This window comes from Podarcis melisellensis (genome assembly GCF_964234715.1).
Source record: "Podarcis melisellensis genome assembly, chromosome: 7".
NCBI lineage: Eukaryota > Metazoa > Chordata > Lepidosauria > Squamata > Lacertidae > Podarcis > Podarcis melisellensis.
The window spans coordinates 74,269,524-74,290,141 of NC_138539.1; the positions used below are offsets into that span (position 1 = coordinate 74,269,524).

Here is a 20,618-nt window from a genome sequence, read left to right on the forward strand (position 1 = left end):
CCACAGCAGGTTTTGGCGTGTTGCTCTGAAGGATGACAAAGCAAAGACCCAGCATCTGCATCTGGGAAACCCAGCCAGATGAGCGAGGTCTAAATAATAAATTATTATTAAATTATTATTATCACCACCCAGATATAACCTAAGGAAGGAATAGCAAACATAGGAAACTGTCTCATATCAGATCAGACTTTCCATCTAGCCTAGCATTGTTTACTCTCTTGGCAACATCTCTTCAAGAACTCAGGTAGAGATATTTCATATCACCTGCTAGCTGGACCTCATTTCACAAGAGAAGCTAGGGATTGAATTGGGAGTCCTTTGTGCGCAAAGCTCAAGTTCTGTGCGAGGGATGGGAGAGAGATTCAACTATGTTTGCCCTTAAAGGTGAACGTACCAAGTTTGCACTTTGCAAAGTGATATGCAAACCAGAACATAGACATCCAAATTTTGCAATTCAATTCTTGGCCCAGGTACTATGCATAAAAATGCATATATTAGGGGAAAGTATGCACAAAAATACATACACTGGCGAAAATAACACACAAGCTACATTACATTAGCAGGAACTGCTTTGCAAAAAAAAGTGTATATTAGGCAAATAGCATACACAAATGTGTGTATTAGAAAAATGTACACTAAAATGTTGACAGATGTTGTTGTTTAGTCGTTTAGTCGTGTCCGACTCTTCGTGACCCCATGGACCAGAGTATGCCAGGCACTCCTGTCTTCCACTGCCTTCCGCAGTTTGGTCAAACTCATGCTGGTAGCTTCAAGAACACTGTCCAACCATCTTGTCCTCTGTCGTCCTCTACTCCTTGTGCCCTCCATCTTTCCCAACATCAGGGTCTTTTCCAGGGAGTCTTCTCTTCTCATGAGGTGGCAAAAGTATTGGAGCCTCAGCTTCAGGATCTGTCCTTCCAGTGAGCACTCAGGGCTGATTTCCTTCAGAATGGAGAGGTTTGATCTTCTTGCAGTCCATGGGACTCTCAAGAGTCTTCTCCAGCACCATAATTCAAAAGCATCAATTCTTCAGCGATCAGTCTTCTTTATGGTCCAACTCTCACTTCCATTCATCACTACTGGGAAAACCATAGCTTTTACTATACGGACCTTTGTTGGCAAGGTGATGTCTCTACTTTTTAAGATGCTGGATCATTGCCTTGCCGTGGCGAAGGGGCTTGAATAACTCAGAGAAGCTATGAACTATGCCGTGCAGGGCACCCAAGATTGACAGATATTATGAGCATTTAAAAAAAAATAATGATTGCAAATTACTGTAAAGGTGTGGAGCACTGAATTTAAGACTGGAAAAATGAGAGACAGAGAGAACCAAAATTGTCCGCCCATCCGTAGCTCTGTCATTAAACAATTGTGCATCCCACTTAACATTTCTTGCCAAGTCTTTTAACAAATTGATCCTGAGCAAAGCATGGAAGTTACTATTTTGAGTGGCCTTGATGGTTTGTCTTTCATACCCTCTTTTAAAGGCTGAATTCCAGAAGCCTGCTACAAGGTTTCTCTATCTAGTTACTCTTTAACAACCACTTAAGAGAACAAACAATTCCAGAAAGAGGAAGAGTTACAAAAATGATCACCCTTTACAAGATAGAAGGGACACAATTCTAAAATACTTTCCCCAATCTGGAATATTTGAGGGCTATCACGGAAATGGTTGCTTTCGAACAATGCATGTTACTTACTGGAACAAAAGGGTGGATAATATATGTTATAGGAATTCTAAGATCTCATATCTATAATTCATATGTTCATAAATGGACAAGGCAAAACACATTCATAAGTACAGTGGTACCTCAGGTTAAGTACTTAATTCGTTCCAGAGGTCCATACTTAACCTGAAACTGTTCTTAACCTGAAGCACCACTTTAGCTAATGGGGCCTCCTGCTGCCGCCACGCCGCAGGAGCATGATTTCTGTTCTCATCCTGAAGCAAGGTTCTTAACCTGAAGCACTATTTCTGGGTTAGTGGAGTCTGTAACCTGAAGCGTATGTAATCTGTGGTACCACTGTATAGGGTCTGAAACAGTACAGGAGAGCAATCCTGAAGCCATTTTGACTCTCCCAAATTGACCTCAAATATTTCCTTGCAAGGAGGAAGGAAATGGGAAAAGCTTTTTAGCCGTCTTCAGACTGCAGGGGCTTACACTTCCCTTTGCAATTACAGTCTGGTAAGTATCTGTTAAGCTGAGCAAACTATCAATATATGTAAGGGATTCAGGAACTCAACTATTTACCATCTCAAAGGAATGGCCAGGATGACAAGGTAGAAGCAATCAGTGACCATTATCAGGTATCCTGGCAGACAGGTTGAAGGTGGTCTTGAGCTACAAGGGAGGCAATTTCAAATGTCTATATAGGAGTTTGCACTCCTATATATTGTTCTGGGTCCCTCCTGACTCCTGCGTGTGAGCACCCTGTTGCAACAGTTTAATAAAGATCAGGCTTACTAGCTGCCTTGCTTCTCAATATTCTCCTACCGATAGAAAACCTACTTAAGGATTCTGTATGGGCTCTGAGATACCCCATAAGGCAGGCATCCCCGAACTCGGCCCTCCACGTGTTTTGGGACTACAATTCCCATCATACCTGACCACTGGTCCTGTTAGCTAGTGATGATGGGAGTTGTAGTCCCAAAACACCTGGAGGGCCGAGTTTGGGGGTGCCTGCCATAATGTTTTTCTTATAACAATATAGAAATACTATTTTCTCTTTAAACTTATTTACGTAATTCTACATACTGCACCCAGTTCCACTGCTGTTTCCATATGCAGGAAATTCCCACAGGACTCAACAGAAACCTCTTTTTGCCCCCTGACAAAAGCCAGATTTGCAAGTGTATGAGTGCCTCCCATATTCCTTCCTAGCCAATCCCTCTCCATTAGATACAAGTTATGCACATACGGAAACAAAAATAACTTCTATAAAGGGTAAGGAGGAGGACTGGCTAGGCCCATGAAAACCTGAAATTTTGTAGCCAATGCCTTTTACTCAATTCCCGTTGGTGTCAACAGAATTGAGGCTATGCATAACTGAGGACAGAATCAGCTATTATGTGTTATTTCCCCCATAAATAAATAAAAATAAATGGTTATCCTAACTGTGTCCAACATGTCCTTGGTTAAATGTTTTGTGGTGTTTTTTAGACATTTTTTTCTTGGCTTAATAAATTGAAATATCCAATTTGTGAGTCTGTGTGCCCTTTTTCCTGCCCCCTCTCAGTGAACCTTGATTAATTCTGAAAATTGTCACTTAGCTATAGTTTCCCAGTACATCCCAATTAGAATTGGGATTGCATTAACAACATGATGAGCAATTATGATGTAGTTTTGTTTTAATTAATACCAGATGCTTGCCCAGCCTGCCCAATTTAGTTTGGCACTGCAAGTACATGGGGAGGGGGTGGTTTAAGACTTCTCTCCCCGGCTGTGATCTGGGTGAGAATCACTCCCCTGCATAACAATTAGCAGGAGTGTTAAAACCCCAAACGACACTAATTGCAGGCAGGTTGTAGCTATTGTTGTTCTTTCTAATTCTTGCGTGCAGATGGAACACTTGGTAGCCAACCTAGAAGTTTGAAAGCACGCCAGTGCAAGTAGATAAATAGGTACTGCTGTGGCAGGAAGGTAAACGGCCTTCCTGTGCACTCTGGTTTCCGTCATGGTGTTCTATTGTGCAAGAAGCAGTTTAGTCCTGCTGGCCATATGATCCAGAAAACTGTCTGTGGACAAACACTGGCTCCCTCGACCTGAAGCAAGATGAGCACCACAACCCCATAGTCGCCTTTGACTGGACTTAACCATCCATGGGTCCTTTACCTTTACTTTTTTACGTTTGGTACCCAGTTCACAGCTGGGAATGAAAGCTTAAACGTCCCCTCTCATGCGCTGTGTTTCAATCACCTACACTGGGGTTTCGCAAACTTGGGTCTCCAGCTATTTTTGGACTGGAGGCCCAATTTTGGGAAACACTTCCTTAATGTAATATGTAGTTGGCCTCTGAGAATCTATGGTTACCATTATTCCAGAATAAACCAGGGTCTTAAACCAACTTCAAAATATCAGAATGGTATTTTTATTCACATAAAAAACTAACTACAAGAATGCATGAGCATTACAGCATTTAGATGCAAAGGTTGTATTAATCTCTTCGAGCTTTATAAGTAACTCAAACTTCTAGCAAACTGTATACTTTGCTTCTTTCTCTAATGTTTGGTATGTGTTAAAACTTTTTATTAAAAAATTTAAAAGTAAGCCCGAAAAAGAAATAAACAATTACTGTAGTGACAGAACAAATATAACAGCTGAGCTATAGAAGGAAAAAGCAATTTAAGTACACTAAAGAACAATAAACATAGCAAGAGTGGAAACAGTAGAAAGGGACAAATAAGATATACAATGCCAGGCGAGCAATACAAGGTGCTAGTAAACACATTAGGGTATTAATCAAGAAAAATCATAGTTTGGAATTGGATTTGCTTCACAATATAATAAAAAATAAGCCCCCCTGTCAAATATGTTTTTGCCTGCAATATTTTGTGCCCATAGTTGCTTTCGCAAAGGTGAGTACGGAGTTTGCACATCAAATCACTCCAGGTTTCTTTCAAAATTGCCACAATCGTTTCATATGACTTTAAATTTGTGTCACACTTTTGTCTGAGTGACCTCAAAATATTATGTGTGAGATAGGATAATGCTCCACTTGTCTGTAGAAGCCTTGTGTCCTGAAATGATCCAACAGTTAAAAAACAGTGGAAACAGTTTAGTTCCCCATGGGGAGATGCAAAAGGAACAGTGCTTTGCTGGATCACAAAAAGTTCAATCTCTTCTCAAATTCACTAGGATCTCACCAGTTGACCAAGATTTCCCTCCTAGCTTCACCACTGGGATCAAACTGTTCTCCTGTTCCTTCAATATAATTAAAGATGTTACTCACATTCATTAATACCTGGTTTAGAATGCAACTGCAATGTGGGTGGCGCTGTGGTCTAAACCACTGAGCCTCTTGGGCTTGCCAATCAGAAGGTCGGCAGTTCAAATCCCCACGACGGGGTGAGCTCCCATTGCTCTGCCCCAGCTCCTGCCAACCTAGCAGTCTGAAAGTGTGTCAAAGTGCAAGTGGGTAAATAGGTACTGCTTCGACGGGAAGGTAAACAGCGTTTCTGTGCGCTGCTCTGGGTTCGCCAGAAGCTGCTTAGTCATGCTGGCCACATGACCCGGAAGCTGTACGCCGGCTCCCTTGGCCAGTAAAGCAAGATGAGCACCACAACCCCAGAGTCATTCGCGACTGGACTTAACTGTCAGGGGTCCTTTACCTTTTAGAATGCAATTGCTCAGCTGCTATATTATGAATTGAGCATCATTTCCTATTGTAAGATGTTGTAAAACAACATTCTGTACATGGGTGGTCAATGTTCAATGACCAGAGTATGTTGTAGGCACATGAACAAAAGTTATTTAATGGTTGCCTCTTATTATAGTTGATACTCATATTGATCACTTTGAAACTACATGCACACTTATTTTATTTTTTTAAAAACCTGCGAATTATATGACCACACCACCCAACTAAGCAGCTTTTGCTTCAGTAAGCAATCAGGACTACTTGTCCCCTGTGAAAATCTAAAGCTTTTATTCATAGAGGGTGAACTTTTTTTCTTTGGTGGAATGCATGGAGTGTTGAATTTCCAAGTGGCTGTGTACCATAGCTAGTAATTCCTTGGAGGATAAGGTTGGGCTGAAATCCATAATCCATAATCTCGTTGCCACCACCCCATTACACAGGGTGCAAAGTAACAGGAGGCAGTGGGGGCTTTTTTCAAGGGACACGAAAAGGGAACTAAAATACGGGGGCTTTCCACTATTCTTACTGCTGGCAACCATCTTTTATTTTGTCTCAGTAGCGAAAAGCATTGCCCTCAATTTGATGTCGGGGGGGGGGGGGATATGGCAGCTGGCAAAAGACCCAGGAGTGCCGCCATGACTGTAACAAGGACTATGGAGTCAATGGTAGCAGCAAAAACATCAAAGGAAGGGTGTCATTTGCAGGAAGATTATATTACGCCTCCATTTCAAACTGAAAGCTCTTTTCAAACTTGAATGTTATATCGTTCTTATGTGCTGTACTGACACTGTCAGTGTTTATGCACCAATATCATGAACCAGGATTGAACAGACAAGCTTATTTCTAAGTAATTGAAGAGAAAGATCGTGGCTACTGAGCCAATTCCAAATTAAGCCAATGACAGTTAGATCATTGATTCAAAATCTCTTAATACTGAGAATGTGTGTTGTTGTTTCTTCATTACACCACCTGTAGAAAAAATTTCATGGGAAAGAACCAATATGAAACAAACTCCATTCTGCATTGCTAATTTAGAAATCTTGCATTTTCTCAAATTATTTTTGCTTCTAGCAACAAAAAAAGAACCTGGAATTTGGTTACAAATTGCTTTTTCAGAAGTCCTCTCCATTTCAATGGGATAATGGCCATAACTATAACAGTACAGAATCAGCTATAATATACAACTGACTTCGAAAAATGTTGTATCTCTCACTGGATCCAGCTTATCCTAAAGAGAACACAGAAACGTTTCCCATCCCTTGAGAAAGGAAAGAACTACGTCAGGCAGTTTTCTTTAACAGTCAAGGAGAATCCTGGAAACTGGTTTGTTAAGGATGCTGACCTCACAGAGCTAGAAATCTCAGCACCCTTCACAGACCACAGTTCCCATGATTCTTAGTGACAATGTGCTGCAATGGTGCTTTAAATGAGGTGGATGTGATGGTGCATTGAGAGTCAAGAGAGGGGCAAACTGATCTGCAGGAACAATGGAAAAACACTGAGGGAGATTAAATAAAATGTTACAGTGTCTCTCTTTTTGATAAGTTAATAACAGAGATTAAATGGATATGATTTTTAAGTATCCACTCAAAAAACAGTTGGCTTAAGTTTGCCTTAGGTAAAACAAGACTTATCAGATGATGCATCCCTTGTCCAGCTGGCTAATCTCACACTGCTTTTGTAATAACATCAAATATTGACTCAGCCTCCATCAACTCAACATTTCTGAATGCTTACTCACAGAGCATTTTAGATGTCTTTCTATAGATGTATATACCTATCAAAACTCGGAATACAAGAGAGTAATGAAAGCTACTATGTTCATTTTAAGTCCCATCATTTGTGAACAAATGCAATTACCCAAGCAGACAACTAGAGCATTGCAAGGTATCCATGCTTCATTATCTTAATGAATATTAATGAGAAGGCTTTATTGTTTTGAAGGATGAAATGCCTTTCCCTGTCCAACTGGTAAAAACTGCTTAATGCAAGCCTGAATTTTATAATTTATTTTTGAATGCAGACAGCATCAAATACATCCCAGATGGCTCTCTACATCCCCTCCTTCTAAATATGAGTTATAAATTATTTGATATTCTAATTGCATGCCCATGTGTTACATTTTATACCATGCAAGCCCAAGCACATCTACATTTTTAATTCAGCATTGTTTTGTTTTAGAGCTATTTGTGTTAATTTAGAAGGATCCCTTATGTCCACTAGGGATGTATGAGAATAGTTACAAAAACAGAAACAGGAGCAGAAATTGTCAGTGTTTGCTCATTCCTCCCCCCACCCCCATGTCCAGAACAGAAATCAATCCAGTGATTGGTTGTTGCTTTCATTCCACAAACAACATTCCACGTTATTTTTCATGGAAAATGAGCTGAGGTGCAACGGAAATGGAGCTTTATGAAACACATGCAGGGCAGAATGGTAAGGCATGTTTTGTTACATCTTTATGGTTTTTCTGTGAGCTGCCCTGAGACCTCTGGGTACAGGGCGGTATGTATGTATGTATATGTATGTGTCTATAAATAAATGGTTTACAGACCACTGCTTGTCAAGTACAGTGGTGTGGCATTTGCCATTCTTTTGAAAATGTCTATACAGGGGGAGAGAAAGAGTTAATATGCAGACCAATAGAAAAGTCAGAGGCAGAGCCTATCTGTTTATAAAAGGGCTTAGCCCAAGGTTTGAGCTGGTTGGCTTGAGTTGGTTTGAGTTGGTTGGTTGGTTGGTTGGGAAAAGGCAGTTGGAAAAGCAGTTGGCAGACAGTTGGAATCAGAGAGACAGTTAGTGCAGTTGGTTCATGAGTGAGGGGAGGTAGAAGAGTTACAGACAGGATAAAAATAAGACTAAGAAAGTAAAGAGTAACAACGTTCTGAATGCAGTTGAAGTTTGTTTGTTTGTTTGTCTGCAATAAACTACACTCTTCTTTGTTAACTTAAGAACCTGACTGAGACTAAGTGATTTACCGGGGAGGACCTGGTTGGTGGCAGCGGATTAGTGGTGTACGGGTCAATAGTCCATGAGACGACCGGGGGCTCCGTACGAACGCCACAAGTGGTACCTTGGTTTACAAACTTAATCAGTTCCAGAAGTCCGTTCTTAAACCAAAGCGTTCTTAAACCAAGAAGTGCTTTCCCATAGTAGTGGGGGATTCAATTTACAAATGGAACACACTCAACAGGAAGCGGGACATGTTCTGCTTCCAAGGCAAAGTTCACAAACCAAAACACCTATTTCCAGGTTTGCAGCATTCTTAATCCAAGTTGTTCATAAACCAAGGTACCACTGTATATACAAGTTCCCAGTATGATACTGTTCCAGTATTGAGACTGGAACTATGAAATAGTTGACAAATGCACATGCACATGCTTTGGGCCACATGTTACCTCACATGTACCACAGAGGACCTCTGATGGGGGAGGAGGATATGGCCCTGAACCCCCATTGTCTGTTAAGAGTTTGGGCCCAGGGACAGCATGAATCTGGCCCTGAAAGCAGAACAAACCAGAATGAAAAGAGAATATCCCCTACTGTGCACCAGAAATACAGAAGCTATAAATGAAAGCTATACTATGACATGAACCACATATTGTTATTGGATCCCACATTTGCATATTGATTGAAGACTGAAGAAAATAGTAACAACAATTACTACTATTCAACTTGTTATCTGCAAGAGTAATATTTTGGGACCTTGAACCCATGCATAAGGAATTTCTGTACAAGTACAGAGGTACCTCAGTTTCTGAGCATCTCAGAAGCCAAACGTTTCAGTTTTCAAACACTGAAAACTTGGAAGTAATTGTTTCGAGCTTCGAACATGCCTCAGAAGTCAAACAGCTTCTGCTGCATGTTTTTCAGTTTTCGCCATTGACTTTGAAGACTGCCCTTTGTGCCTTGGTTGTCAAATGTTTCAGAAGTCTAATGGTCTTCCGGAACAGATTACATTCGATGACCAAGGTACCACTGTGTAGTACCATTGAGGGAAGCTATCCAAGCCAAAAAGGGTTTGGGGTTCATGATTTTATACACGTTGTTGATATATGACTATTATCACAATACAGTATTAGAGTTCATGGGTTCAGCCATCTGCAGATTTTGAATCAAAAGATTCTGTTCTAGCGTGTACCTTCTACATTTTAAGATTTTTTTGTATCCTTCTTTTTACTTTTTGTGTTTATAAAGAGGTCAAATTCTACTCTTATCACAAGCTTGTATAAACATAGCAAATGCATTTTTGCAGGATACTATAGCCATTAGGCAAAGGTGGAAAGTATTTTTTATCTATCTTGACTTTTCTGTTGTTTGTTCCTGTAACCAGGACCAAATGTGACACTAAATCTGGTAGTCCCATATTAAGGTCTGCTCTCCCAACATCCAGTCAGATCAACATATGTAATTTCCCCACATTTCTTTGCCCTGCTGGCAGCAGCCAGTGATGCATCTTTAATGAAATCTAATATTGTGGTACAGGAGACTTCAGTACAGGAGAATCTCGTCCCAGTTAAATAAACTCATTTGGTTTCCATGAGCATGCCATACCTATCTCAGCCCCAGCAAGGACATCAGCAATGACTGACCTCTCAGGGATTGTTGTAAAGATGGATCAGGGTATTGAAGTCCTTCAAATGATGGATAAAAGACCTCTAATAGCTCAACAGTGTCACGGTGGGGGTGGGGAGTCATGCATATTATTGGATTTAGCACACGGGGAGAGAACGTTGCGCAATGTGTTCAGAATTCATTTTGCAAAACACAAGGATCCAGCAAACGGCCAGGCCTCTTATCCACGTACTTGTCGGGACACATTGCTTTCACATCCCATTAGCCTTAACCTTCTCCATGACAGATTTTAAATCCAGACATCCCATTTCACGTCAAGGCTATCTAGCATCCTTCACTTTTTTTTTACTTTTTTTTTTACAGCTTGTCATAAACCATACGAACGGCTGCCTTCTTGTTCCTTGCGTCCACCACTGACCTCTTTAGGATTCAACATTTTCTGCAAAGCAGCAGAACAGTGGGTTGTGTTTGTTTTGCAATTGATACTGTGTCGCATGTATTTTGCACCTAAGAACAATGATTTGAGCTAAAAAAAATGATAACGTGAAGTGTCCATAAATGAGGGAGTGTGCCTGTACCAACGTTCAGCTGTCTTATACCAGAGCAGACTCTTTGTCCTTCTAGTCTAGCATTATCTACTGGAAGCAGTTCTCCAAAATGCCAGCAATCAGCTTTTTTCCTTTTCCTCCACCTCCTCCAACTCCTCCTCCTTTATATCTTTAAATTTTCTGTTTTACAATTTAGAATATTCATTAAAACAACCTTAAATATCCATGACTTCCCTTCTTGTCTTTCCATGGTTCATTTCGCATAACATAAATTCCTGCAAATTTTACCTAAAGTAAACCATTCAGTATTCCATTGTTACATCCATCCAAACCTATTTACACTGTTGTATTTATCTTAATGGTGCCAACGTTTTCAAGTGTACACAATTTCCCCCCCATATATTCAATAAACATTTTCCATGTTTCTTTAAACTTGTGTTCTTTTTGTTCTCTTATTCTATATATTAGGTCCACAAACTGCAAGCATATTCCATTCTTTAGTTGGGACCTCACTCATTTTCCATATTCTTTTTTAACTTGAGATGGCAGAAATTTAATCTGGAATATTTCCATGCAAAGCACTGTGCTGCCACAGAGCTGCGGCTCTCACCCTATGAAACACTGGATAGAGGCTGACCTCAGCTCCAGAGGTTTTTAAACCCTATTCTAGGGAATACTCGGCTTCTTTCAAAGCTTCAGTGGTCCTTCAATGAAACAATCAGCAGTGTAGACAAGTTGCACTGAAAAATGACCATCACTACTAATGGTGCAGGATAATGTTGGGTGAGGTTTTTTGTTGTTGTTTTTTATGGTGTACATTCAATTAACGTAAACCAGTGGTAAGGATCCTGAAGCTGAGGCTTCAATACTTTGGCCACCTTATGAGAAGAGAAGACTCCCTGGAAAAGACCCAGATGTTGGGAAAGATTGAGGGCACAAGGAGAAGGGGACAACAGAGGACGAGATGGTTGGACAGTGTTCTCGAAGGTACTAACATGAGCTTGACCAAACTGCGGGAGGCAGTGGAAGGAGGGAGTGCATGGCATGCTCAGGTCCATGGGGTCACGAGGAGTCAGACACGACTAAACAACAGCAGTAGCAGCAGCAGCAGCAGCAACAACAACAACAACTGGTAAGGATCAACAGGTCTCACCTATGCCCTGCATAAACTGTGCACTTCCTAGACCAGTGGTTCCCAAGCTTTCTTTCACCCTGAATCACTTGAAAATTGCTGGAGAATCCTGGGAGGATTGAAACCTGCCTTGGCTGGGCTGCATTGCAGCTGTGCAGATGTCAATTCTCCTGAGGTTTCTCTATTTCTGGTCCTACTGATAACTATAATGCCTAAGCGGCTTAAAGTTTAACAGAGATTGTTGGGTAAATTCATTCATAGGGGAAATAAAGCTTGGTTATGAAGCAGAGTATTGTATAGTAATGGCAACAAAAGGGGGGGGGGTCTGGGAGCGTATCATTTGCATTTCCAAGCCAACAACTTGGTGTCTTTGGCTCAAGTTCCATGAGGGAAACCATGGATTGATATAGAATTGGAAGATTGTAAATTTAGGGCATGACCCTTTCCTACTATTACCCCCAAACCCATTTTTACTCTGTACATTACGTGTTTGGTGAACAATATTCAAGAAAGCTACTCCTCTAATCTCCCCACTGATTCCACCCAGACCCCAGGTTTTGTGAAGCTGAAGATATGATGCATTTGAGAAGGCTGGGAACAAGCAAGTCTATATATACTCAGGGATTTTTATGTAAATGCCCCCCCCCCCATGTAAAAAACATATTTTGGCTAAAATTCATAATGTTACAGAGTCACAGTGGCGTAGCGTGGGTTGTCAGCACCCGGGGCAAGGCAAGTAATTTGCGCCCCCTAACCCGTGGATTTGTGCCCCCTAACTCGTGGATTTGCGCACCCTAACCCTAACCCCCAGATGTTGCGCCCGGTGCGGCCGGCCCCCCCTGCACCCCCCAGGCTACGCCACTGCATAGTCATGGTTTAATTTTAATCCATTGTTTTTCTTTCTGTTGAAACCACGTATTCAAGCAGACAGAGTGGACTGCTTTAGGACAATTTATGGTCAATGTTCCTGATACCTAGAACATTTTCCCTCTAAAGGGATCAAATTGGACAATGCCAAAGAGGTGGGGGGTCAGACCTCAAATGGAAGCCACCAGAGAATGCGGGGAATGGCAAAAATGCTGCTGGTGGTGATGTTAAGGCCAGTTGTGCGCAATGTAGGCCTGGGAATTCTACAGGAGCTCTGTGGGATGGATTTTGTCAAAGCAGTGTGTCACACAAAGCTCTTTGTAATGAAACACACAGCATGGTTGATAGTAAAAGAGGAAATGGAGAAACAGGATCTTTTAGGGGAAAAGAAGGCTATGTTCAGCTGAAGGAAACATACAAATGGAGTGTCTACCCACTGTTATTGGAGTAATTGGGGTCCCTGCTGATGGAAAGAGTCTGTTTGAAGTGAGTTTTGTCTTCCTACATCTAGAAACAGATGAGGGCTGCCATTTCCTGGTCTCAGCATGTCCAAACCAGCAGAGAACAAGCAGTCTCTCTTCACCAAAATGGCTTTGGTTAAGGCTTCGGATGTGATCAGGAAAGAAAATTTCCATAAAAGCGTTCAACACCCTTTGATTTCACCTAAGTCTCCTTGCACAGCTGTCAGCATGCAGTTGTGTTAAACAAAGTCCTCCGATGTTCAGTGTAATATTTGTCAGCTTGAGTCTTAGGTTGGATTCAGCATTCACCCTGCTTCTGCCCATGTCAACAAAGGAGGTTCAAAGACTCTCTCAAGGCAAATCTTTAAAAAAAGTAGTATCAACACTGACAGCTGGGAAACACTGGCCTGCGAGTGCTCCAATTGGAGAACAGCCTTTACCAAAGGTGTCATGGGATTTGAAGATGCTCGAACTCAGGACGAAAGGGAGAAACACGCTAAGAGGAAGGCACGCTTGGCAAACCCTCACCGTGAGCAACTCCTGCCAAGGTGATCAGGCCAGGTAGGGGGAGGGACCACTTGCCCACACAATAGGGGGAGGATCTTACCTGGGAATCGTCAGTTGGCTCCAGAGCTTCTCCCACCCTACCCACTCTCAGTTAAGACTTCTTTTGCAGGTTAACCTTTTCTTCATAGGTATGTGGGCGCTGCTACGTCAAGGTCGCTGTTGAAGGGCCGGAAAGGAATTCTCCTGCATTGGCAGGTTTGCCTTTCCGGTAGCAAAACGTCACAACTTTGGTAGTATCAGGCCTTGGGTGGAATCCTTTAGTCTATCTTCCCTAAATGGGGGAGGGTGTGCAGCGGTGACCCATGCCCCCTTCCTCTTTGCAGCAGCGATACCAGGGTTTCCTGTTAAAGGGGTTGTTTGAGGGGAGGCTTTGGCCGTACGCCCAGAGCTTGTCATTGCTCTCCTTTGCGATGGCGGCGTAACATGGGGCGGCCACTCTTTGCTTCAACATATGTTCTCCAGAGCCAGCCCGCCCCCCACTGGATAACCCTGATGTTCCCCAGATCCCCGGCGGGGGACTGGGATGGATAAACGCCCAATGCCTGAGCCAAGGTCTACCCACATCTGAAACATAATAAAGTTGTGGCCAATTTAATCCCATAGCATGTTGTCTTGAGTCATTATTCCACACGGGGCCGCCCAAGGTTTGGAAGACTCCGCCTGTCCATGCGATGTCCTGCACCTCAGTAGCACCTCACCGCTTGAAAAACTCGAAGCCAAAGTAGATTTCTGTAAATGCCTAGCTCTCTGCATCATCTTTGACACTGTTGTACTGCTTGAGTGTTTAGATTTGTCAGCTGCCTCTGCAATGTAAAACAGGAAAGAAATAATGAAAAGGCAAGAAAAATTACTGGAGTAAAAGACAATATGCAGCAAAGAGCAAATACATTACTCACCCCATTGTTAGCTTCAAAAGTGAGTTTTATGTCACTGATATTTCATCCCAAGTGTGTCTCTCAGTGTGTGACTTTTCTATATTATTCTCTGACTCTTCTTCAGGAGAGCAGAGAATTTCTTCCAAGAGCCTGCCAGACAGCATGACAAGAATAAACAAACCTTGCAGCCAAGGCTGCACTATAATTCACACATTCTCTCTGCCACAGACCTTTGGTTTTAGCTATTTTCTGAGTCAAATGTAATACTTTATTTTTTGTTTTTTATTTTAAAAAGGGGGGTTATCTTTTGGTATCAGAAAGCAGGCCACCCTTATTACCTTGATTTCTACTAAGCTAATACAGAGCATGCAAAAATGATGAATAAGCCAGGTTACAGTCATCAGGATGCAACTGGGAAGGCATGAGAGATATAAATCAACTCTCAAAAGCCTAGCAATTTAGCATTTTTGCTCTCCTGAGAAAATGCCAGAAGATTAAGCCTTATTATATTTTTTTAAAGAAATGAGAGCAGTGGGAGTGAACTTCTGCCACTTCCTCCTCCTATATGCAGGGGTGTACCTACAGGTTGGCCACGTTAGTCACCACCAAGGGTACAGGCCCAAAGAAGGGGTGTGCAAAAATCATGCTTCTCCATTCTGGCTTGGAGCGGCTAGGAGCCTGCCTGCCCATTCACTCACTTGCAGGTGGGTGAGTCGAAAAGGCTCCTCTCAGCACTGAAAAGCAATTTTTTGTGTGTTTCTGGTCCATGGTCTTTTTCCACTTTGGAAGTGCTGATACAGCTTTTTGTCAAGGGGACAAGGGATGAGGGGGCACCGACATATCTCCTTGCCAGGGGCACATGGGAGCCTAGGTATGCCTCTGCTTACATGAGCCAAAAGGCATCATAGCCCACAAATTGGATTGTGTCCAATTTCAGTCCCACAGAAATTAATGAGCACGACTCATTTAGGTCTGTTAATTTTGATTGGTTTACTCTGAGTGGGACTGACACTGGGTAAGGTAAAAAGGTAAAGGGCCCCTGGATGGTTAAGACCAGTCAAAGCTGACAATGGGGTTGTGGAACTCATCTCACTTTCAGGCTAAGGGAGCCAGCGTTTGTCCACAGACAGCTTTCCGGGTCATGTGGCCAGCATAACTAAACTGCTTCTGGTGCAACAGAACACTGTGATGGAAACCAGAGCGCATGGAAATGTCATTTACCTTCCTGCCACAGTGGTACCTATTTATCTACTTGCACTGGTGTGCTTGTGAACTGCTAAGTTGGCAGCAGCTGGGACAGAGGAACGGGAGCTCACCCCATCGTAGGGATTTGAACCACTGACCTTCTGCTCGGCAAGCCCTTGAGGCTCCGTAGTTTAGACCACAGGGCCATTGACTTCAGCAGAGGCAGCATTAAGAGGAATGAGAGTGGGATAAGAACGCAGTCTACCAGGTCCATGTTTCTCTGTGCATCAATTTCAACAACACAGAGGAAGAGCAAGTAGAAGAATGACCAACAGTGGAATGGAACATTGGGTGGAGTTAGAATGAGTGGCAGTTGGAGTGGAAGGAGAGTGGCTGGAAAACAAAGAAATAGGAAATCAGAGAGATAATAAAAGCATATCTACTATTTAGATTTGCACACTGAGCCTGATGAAGGAATGAGGGATGTCGCTATCATCTCCCTCTTCCTGCAACTTGAAAATTATTGGTACACGCCTAATCACACGGTCTCTCTGATGATGCTTCCTATATGTGGGATTCATGGAGATGTAAGAGTTGGGAACCTCAAACAATCCCTGTCCTGGGTCCTGTACTTCACTAATGGCAGACCTGCCCAGGCTGGTCAAACGCATTTTGCTGCCTGAGGCAAAACAGCAAATGGCATTCCACCAAATAATGTAGCACCCAAGGCCATTCAAATTATATTGGCACCCAAGGCATAAATTTCCACAAATGTATCTTCCCATCCCTGGCTACACATATGAGTTATGGTGCCAATTGTTTGGAAAATTAGATCATAACTCAAAACTCTATTTACACCGTCAAATTCAATTTAACAAGGGGATGATCACTGTCATTTAGCAAAAGAAAGAAATTTGACAAACATGTTTGTTTTCAATAAGAACGTTAAATCCCTTTCAATCAGCTGCAATAACAAATACATGCAGAGTCTCATACAGCAGGGTGTTGAAAAGATGAGGTAAATATATCAGTCATTATAGTGCATGCTCTTTTGAGCTTGAGCATGTTAAGCTGTTGACAAACAAAAATAAACAAATCCAAGGTTCATGCACACTCACGTGGGCCTAAGGAGAGTACAGACACACACATATCATTGCACTTCAAGATTCCCCCTGCCTTCATTTCATTCCTTTGCTGCTTGAGGGGGTCTAGAAGGTCAAAGTTTGTTGTGTAAGTTCATTGGGCAAGAGTGGGAGCTCAGCTGTAAAATGTGTGTTATACGAGGAGGTCCTAGATAGGGTGTGTGTGCTGAAAAGTTGCATAGGGAAATAGTTAGGGCCAGAGTATCCAGCTTGTGAGGGTGATGAGTGTGTATGTGTGACATTGCATGTGTGACATTGCTCAGGTAAACATCACGCTGCCGTCCCTATGCTGGGCAGAAGCTTCCTGCATTTTGGAAAGGTGGTGCCAGGCCCCTGATAGGATGCTGGAGCCCTCCTGCCTCCTTCCCAATGCTAGATGGGTTTTGGGAAGCTGATGGGAGAGGTCTTGGACCCATCAGAGCATCACACCTCCCTCCTTATAATAATAATAAAAAATAAATAATTTTTTATTTATACCCTGCCCTTCCCTGTTCAGAAAACCGGGCTTAGGGCGGCTAACAACAAATTTAAAACACTTAATTGATGCAACAAAAAACAGCATAAAAAACAGTATAAAACGTGAATAACAATAAATTCAGAATTCAAAAATCAATTTAGGAGGGAAATCCATCCAATAAACATTAGATGATCTCCAGGGCAAGCTGGCTCATTTAGTCCTATTTGGGCCAGCGAGGAGACCAGGGGAGAATTAGCTGTGGGATCCCAGAGCGGGTAATCTTCATAAAAAGGGGAAGGGGAGCGAAGGAAAGGGAATAAAAGATCAGGCTAAGTTCAAATCGAAAGCCAGGCGGAATAGTTCTGTCTTACAGGCCCTGCGGAAGGAAGTTAAATCCTGCAGGGCCCTGGTCTCATGGGACAGAGCATTCCACCAGGTCGGAGCCATCACTGAGAAGGCCCTGGCCCTGGTGGAGGATAATCTGACTTCCTTAGGGCCCAGGACCTCTAAACTATGATTATTCACTGACCTTAAGGTCCTCTGTGGGGAATACCAGGAGAGGCGGTCCAGTAAATACGAGGGCCCTATGCAAGGCAGAAGCTTCCTGGACTTTGGGAAGGAGGTGCCAAGGGCACATTTAGGGGACTACCCTAGACCCCCTAGTCCACCGATTGCACACTACTGGTATATTTATAGAAAGTCCACAAGCAATGGCCCTTTTCAGTTGTTGTTCCCCTGACATATCTAGTCTGTCTGCACGCAGTCCTCACTTATTCATCCATGTGGGGACAATCCCATTAAATACAACCATGCATCCATAAAATCATACAGCGTATTCCTAGACTGTGTCTAGGTTTTGGCTGTGCAATTTTAGCAAGAACACTTAGAAAGGTTTATACATGCAGTCTTATTTGGATGGGGCATCCTTAAAGAGATGTCTGGGCCTTCACCCCACATAAACAGCATGCTGGAATGGAGTATCCCGAGAGAAGGCTTGACTGGTTGGCTGAGACAATGAACAGATGTGCGCCGCATTGCAAAGGGTGATGTGTGTGTTTTGGTTTTTTTTTTGCAGCTCCCACTTGTAGACTATTCATGAACTGTCAATGGCACAGTATGTAAAGTTTTATGTAAAGTATTGAGATCCTCTTAAGCTGATCAAAATACAGGCAGTGAGAAAAGGAGAAATAGTAATCAGCACAAATAGTAAAAGTGCAAGCGTTCAAAGTGGAAAATGAGAGATGAGAAATGAAAATGGGCTTTTGGTTTTGTAAAATACTGCACCGAGACAGGCAGAGTGAGCAGGCATGTTGAAACCATCTGGATCACATTTGTTGGTAAGGGAGGGAGAGAAGATTAATTTACTTCTGCTCAGATGTAGCAAAATTAATCTTAATTGGGTTCTTTTGTCATTTGATAGAGTCCATATGGTTTCAGTAATATACATTCATTAGTTCTTAAGGTTTATTCCTGCTTTAGAGCAAACTTTAGAGCAGTTGTGTTCTTGGTAGTTAAACACTGACATTCTCAAGAAGTTGAGCAGAATATTAGCTCAGCTCATAAAGATGCCAACTATTCTTCTAATGCTCTTGGATCCCTTCATATTCCACTTCAGCAATGTGCATGGTGCTTTATATATATATATTTTTTTAAAAAAGTCAAGACAAGTCCCTCACATTTTAAGATAGAGAAATACATTATTTTATGTCATTCAATCTCAGAAAAGTCAGGAAACTACCGTTTGTGAGGTGATGAGGGTAACTGGGAAGCAATTCACTTCACCACAGCAAATTACAATTCCCAGGATTCTCCAGAAGAATGCCTATTAAATCCATAAACCAGGAAACACTTATAGTGGCATGCCCAGAGAGTGAAAGGAAAATGTTCACCAATATTTTCATCATGACCACCCATCATTATATGCTTGTGGTGCAGGGGAGGAGAGAATTTTCTGTTCTCCCAAAGACATGTAGATGCCATATTCAGAAAGAGATCGCAAAGTGATTGCCGTAAACCTTCAAATGACTGGTCAGTGACTGATTCAAGGTATGGTCATTTTAGCAGCCCAGTAGACCCCCCAGTAGACCCAGAGGTGCCTGGCGTTCTCTGGTCCATGGAGTCACGAAGAGTCGGACACGACTAAATGACTAAACAACAACAGACCCTCTAGAGAAGTGTTTCCCAACCTTGGGTCTCCAACTGTTGTTGGATTACATCTCCCATCATCCCTAACTAGCAAGACCAGTGGTCAGGGATGATGGGAATTGTAGTTCAAAAACAGCTGGAGACCCAAGGCTGGGTAACACTGCTCTAGACTAGAGGGTGTTGCTTTTCAGCTCCCATCAACCCTGGCAGACTGTAAGTTCTCCATGCAGTAACAGAAGATATATCTTCTTAGAAAATAGAATCTTTCATATTGCTAATTTTGTATTTTTCAGTGTTAAGAAGCACTAATAGAATTTCAACAGCTATTTTAATTATATTATTGACTGCTGTCTCATACTGAATACTCAAATATTATTCAATATTTTCAATAATATGCTTTTAGGATTCACAGTTATGCCATTTCCCTGCAAGGAAGAGAAAAAAAATCTGGAAAGAAAATTTGAGGCAATAAGGAGTTAATAGCTGGCACCTATACATATTCTTCCATTTGTGTCTGACGATCTCATCCTGTATTTTTTGATGAAATGTTTCATTGTCTGCATGTCCTGTATTGTTTGGTGAATTGGATTATTGTTCACATCACGGCCTTTGCATGTAATTACTCTGCGGCCTCCGCTTGTATCTCTTGTATCTGTTTATATCAATATTACTTTTTAATTGAGTTCCTGCGACTTGGTCTCTCTCTTTTTTTACTTCTCCCTACAGGGCACTATCACATTTACTTTTGAGTGTATTTTTCATAAACAAGCTAGACGCAGCTCAAGCACCAAAGTAACTCTAACAACAGCAATGGAAGATACTTCAGAGGATGCAAGAGATGAGTTATACGGCAAATTAAAGCCATCATGTTTCTATGATATGCAAGAAAACAGATGCTAAAATTAATTTGGTTCCTGAAGCAGAGTGTAATTAAGACGTACCTGCTTTGTGTGCAGGTTAAAAAACAACCAACCCACCTCAAATCAAATGGCAATAAAAATGCAATGAAGCCTGCTTTTCCAAATTACCTCTAAGTTTTTGGCTGTAAATACTTCTGCTAAAGAATCACACTCTTTTTCTTCTCATGTTTTTCTGGTTCACCCAACAACTTTTGCTCTTCGGGTGTCATTATGGCATTCACTACTCCATTTCAGAGTTCGGTGGGGGGACAGCATTAAAACACATCCCAAACGAAAAACAATCAGCCCAAGGCATTTAGGCAGCCAGATTTTAGTCAAGCACCTGAAGGAATACAATGTTGTGGAGTGACAGCTCTCACTTGGAGGGGCATTCCAGAGGGTCGGTG

General features: G+C 42.1%; 1 long non-coding RNA gene across 2 annotated transcripts; it reads left to right on the forward strand.

Annotated features, from left to right (window-relative positions):
* The first annotated feature begins 7,718 nt into the window (after nt 1-7,718).
* On the forward strand, nt 7,719-20,339 carry LOC309373841. 2 transcript variants are annotated; one of them, XR_014170227.1, is made up of 3 exons: nt 15,856-16,155; nt 18,243-18,504; nt 20,039-20,339. It is a non-coding gene; the product is annotated as an uncharacterized lncRNA (long non-coding RNA). The 2 variants fall into 2 exon arrangements; XR_014170226.1 differs by lacking the exons at nt 15,856-16,155; nt 18,243-18,504 and adding an exon at nt 7,719-7,794.
* The last annotated feature ends 279 nt before the right edge of the window (nt 20,340-20,618 follow it).